This window comes from Lolium rigidum, chromosome 1 (genome assembly GCF_022539505.1).
Source record: "Lolium rigidum isolate FL_2022 chromosome 1, APGP_CSIRO_Lrig_0.1, whole genome shotgun sequence".
Lineage (NCBI taxonomy): Eukaryota > Viridiplantae > Streptophyta > Magnoliopsida > Poales > Poaceae > Lolium > Lolium rigidum.
Window position 1 is genome coordinate 126,163,943 of NC_061508.1, and position 4,655 is coordinate 126,168,597.

Consider the following 4,655-nt stretch of genomic DNA (forward strand, 5'->3'; position numbering starts at 1 on the left):
CTTAATCTCCCAAGGTAACACAGCTTCATGTCCATAGACCAGTTGGTATGGCGAAGTTTTTATCGTTCCATGACATGACATGCGGTAAGCCCACAACGCTTCTGACAGCACCTCATGCCATCGCTTAGGGTGCTCGTCGATCTTCCTCTTAATCAGCTTGATCAAGCTCTTGTTGGACGCTTCAGCCTGCCCGTTTGCTTGTGCATAATATGGAGATGATCGGATTAACTTGATCCCCATGTCATCACAGAACTTTTTCATCTCCTTCGAGACGAAGACCGAACCTCCATCGGTCGTAATAGTCTGGGGAATTTCGAATCTATGAATGACATGTTCTAACACGAAACTGATAACATCTTTCAATGCTACTGCCTTCATAGGGACCGCCTCGACCCATTTAGTGAAGTAATCTGTAATGGCCAGAACCCATTCATGGCCTTTGCTTGACGCAGGATGAATTTTGCCGATCATATCCATACCCCAACCTCGGAATGGCCAAGGTTTGATGATAGGATTCATTGCTGATGCGGGTACCATCTGGATGCTCCCAAACCTCTGACATGCTTGACACCCTTTATAATACTGGAAACAATCTTCAAGTATGGTGGGCCAATAAAATCCCGAGCGCCTGATCAGCCACTTCATCTTATGAGCCGACTGGTGAGTTCCACAAGCACCTTCATGCACCTCGTGCAAGAGCCGATTGGACTCGGCTGGTCCCAAACATTTGAGAAGCAATCCTTCCAATGTCCTGTAGAACATGTCATCGCCAATCAATACGTACTTCATGGCCCTGTACCTTACCCGTTTAGGTGCCCCCCGAGCCGGATCTTTTAAGTAATTGAAGATATCGGCTCTCCAATCATCTGGTTCCATGAACTGCACCTGAAAATCGGCTCCATCTGCTACATCCTTGTATCCTGACGCCGTCTGTGCGAGGTCATTGGCTTCAGTATTTTGCGACCTTGGGATCCAATTGAAGCTTATATACCTGAATTGTGCCATCAGCTCACGGCATTGTATCCATAATGGGAAGAGTGACTCGCTCTCGCACTTATATTCCTCTGTGAGTTGGGAGATCACCAATTTGGAGTCACCAAAAATCTCCACTGCTTCTGCCCCAACTTCCAAGAGCAACTTCATTCCCTTGCAGATCGCTTCGTACTCAGCAACATTGTTGGTGCAAGGGATAGACAACCTGATAGAGAAGGAATATGTTGCCCCCCGAGGCGACACAAGTAGCACGCCGATGCCGCAACCATCTTCACAGACCGATCCATCGAAGAACATGGCCAAGGTACGCACAGATATTGCTGATACGTCCGTGTTTATTCTTTCAGCTATAAGATCGGCTAACGCTTGTCCCTTAACTGCTTTCGCAGGTTGATACCGGATCTCAAATTCCGATAATGCAAACATCCATTTGCCAAGTCGGCCTTTTAATACAGGAGCCGACAACATATGCTTGATGACATCCGATTTGCATATGACGATGATTTCCGCGGACAGCAGGATGTGCTGGATCTTGGTGCGGGTAAAAAATAGACAGAGGCATAACTTCTCAATTTCAGGGTACCTTGTTTCTGCATCCATCATCCTTCTGCTGAGGTAGAAAACCACTTTTTCCAGACCATCATAAACCTGTACCACCACTGATGCGATGGACGTGTCAGCCACCGACAAGTAAATGAAGAAACGGCCTGTCTTGCTGCGGCGGAACTAATACAGGTGGCTTTGTTAGGTACTCCTTAATATCGTCAAATGCCTGTTGTTGCTCTGCCCCCCAGCGAAACTCCTCATCAGACTTGATCTTAACCAATCCCATGAACGGCTCAATTCGTCCTGACAAGTTAGAGATAAACCTTCTGACGAAATTGATTTTGCCGATGAGACATTGGAGCTCCTTCTTCGTGGTGGGTGGCTTCATCGTACGCACTGCCTCTTGACTTTTCAGGCCGATCTCAATTCCACGTTCATGAACCAAGAAACCCAGGAACTGACCGACCGTCACACCAAAGGCACACTTTTTCGGATTCATTCTTAGCCCGAACTTCCTCGTTCGGTCTAGGACGTGCCGCAAATCTTCTAAATGTCCGCTCGTTGAAACAGACTTCACCACCACATCGTCGATGTAAATTTCTACCAATTTGCCGATTAAATCATGAAAGATGTAATTCATGGCTCTTTGATATGTGGCGCCGGCATTCTTTAGCCCAAACGTCATGACTACATATTCAAACAAGCCCACCGAGCCTGGCACTCTGAATGCAGTTTTGTGTATATCTTCTGGAGCCATGAAAATTTGGTTGTAACCGGCATTGCCATCCATGAAGCTTAAAATTTTGTGACCAGCAGCTGCATTGATCAGGGTCTCCGCTACTGGCATCGGATATTCATCTTTTGGAGTGGCACTGTTGAGGTTCCGAAAATCTATGGCAACGCGCCATCGGCCATCCTTTTTCTCCACAGGTACTACATTGGAAATCCATTCAGCGTACCTGCATGGCCTGATGAATCCGGCGTCCAACATCTTCTGGATCTCCTTCTTGAATTCTACCAAGATTTCAGCCTTCATCTGTCGCGCTCGCTGCTGGAATGGCCGAAATCCTTTCTTCAAGGGGAGCCGATGCTCAATGATGCTCCTGTCCAACCCAGGCATCTCCGTATAATCCCACGCAAAACAATCTGGGTACTCTTTCAACAAGGCTATCATCGGGCCCTTCAGATGCGGATCTAACTTTTTGCTGATAAAGGTTGGTCGTGGCTTATCCCCAGGACCAATATCAATCTCTTCTAGCTCGTCAGCTGATGTAAACCCATACCCTAGCTTTCCATCTCCTGCTAGGTCAATGCTGAACACAGGCAAAGCATATGTTGGGGACAATATTGGCCGATTGCTAGAATCGGCCTCCTTTTTCATTGCAATGCTCATTGAGGGCTTACCACTCCTTGGTCCATAAATCTCTGACGGGATCATGAACACTATGTTTGTATCAGCCGATGCCTCTGCATCGGCTTTTGTCTGTTTAGGGCGCCACACTTTCTTCGGTGGGCGCGCCTCCGTCTCCAATGTTTGCTGAATTTTCACGGCCAGATCGGGCCACGCTTTCCTCAACGTGTACAGGTACTGTGCCTCGGCTTCCTCCAGGTTTCGCAGCCGCTGCACCCTACGCTTCTGAGAATGGCTGAGTCCATCAGGGCACCACCTTGGCCGGTGATACCTATCTTCTTCACCTTCTGACTCCTCAAAGTCTTCTTCTTGAGACGACTCAGCTCGTTTGTTCTGAGGTGGGAGAGGCCCTAGACGCTCGAACACTGAAACCTTGTTTGTCCTCTTCCTTTGCTGTCTGCATTCTTGGCAGTTCTCGATTGTTGGCAATCGGCTCATTCCGGAGTCCCAGCAGTGTTTAAAGAAAGGACAGTCCCAATGCCTATCCATGTCATCTTGCTCCGTTGACCTCCCTCTAGCGTGACGTTCTTACCCGTTGTCGTTCCTATCATGCCGACGATACCTCCTGTCCCCTGCATCCGACCGACGATATCTCTCATCATCTATGTCGTAGCGCCGCCGTCGGTCATACTGCTGTCCATATTTGTTAAGGAGGTGCGAGGAGAGTGGATGTTGATACCGCATGCTTCTCACTTCCTCCTCGGTTAGGTACCGTCTATCATCATTATGGGGCCGGTCGCGTGGATCGGCCTCCTCTTTATCCTTGCCACGGGAGTGGCTGCTCTCTGCTTTATCTTCGCCATGGCGGCTCACAAGCCCTGCCATGTTGACATCAGAAGAGAACCCTGGCTCGCGCCTTATGGAGTGGCTAAGGTCCACCAGGTTGACGCCAGGAAACGGACGTGTGTCTTCTTTGACCCTGATGTCAGGCCAACAGGTCTTCTCAAAGGAGCCGATGAGTTTGGCTTCACAGATGGCCTTCAGCTCATCGTATTTCTTCTTGTGCTCCGCAGGGAGATCCTCGTACTTGATCAGTTCGTCCGCCATCGCGGATGCAGGTGTTGACGTGGATGTTGTCGAAGATGGTCCCACCGGGCGTGCCGAGAATGTGTTGCCTGCCAAAACTCACCGGCGAGCGGTGGTTAAGCAACACGAAGAGCCGGGAGGCTCCCAAGGCCGCTTAGTGGACCCCGGCACCTCGCGTCGTCCCGCAAGTTCTCGCACACGTCTCGGCGGTTGCAAGGGCGTGCCACCTGACCTAGACCCGATCAGGAAGGTGTTAGATTGCTTCGATTGTTCCTGCATGGTAGACACGTAAACATTAAATACGAGCCCTATCGGCTCTCGGGTTGTCCTATGGATCGGCTCAAAGAGCCGATTGCCCCATGGTCCACGTTGGATTTGCAATGACATGGGGATCCTGCTTGATCAAAACAAAGCTAAACCAATCTACGACAGTTTAGGGTTTTCACCGCATAACCGGAACGTCCTACGCGTAGTCGGGCCTAGCAGATACGAAAGATGATGAAAACTATCCCTAGAAGAGGCCTAAAAACCAACATTACATCAATTCCCGGAACATCCCTTATAGGAACGGTAAACAGCACCTATCGCACTACCGGATCGTCCGACCCCAGCATAAGGCCTAATCATGCGGATATTAAACTAATCCTTGAAGAACAAGGAGCAACTATAACAGATCGGA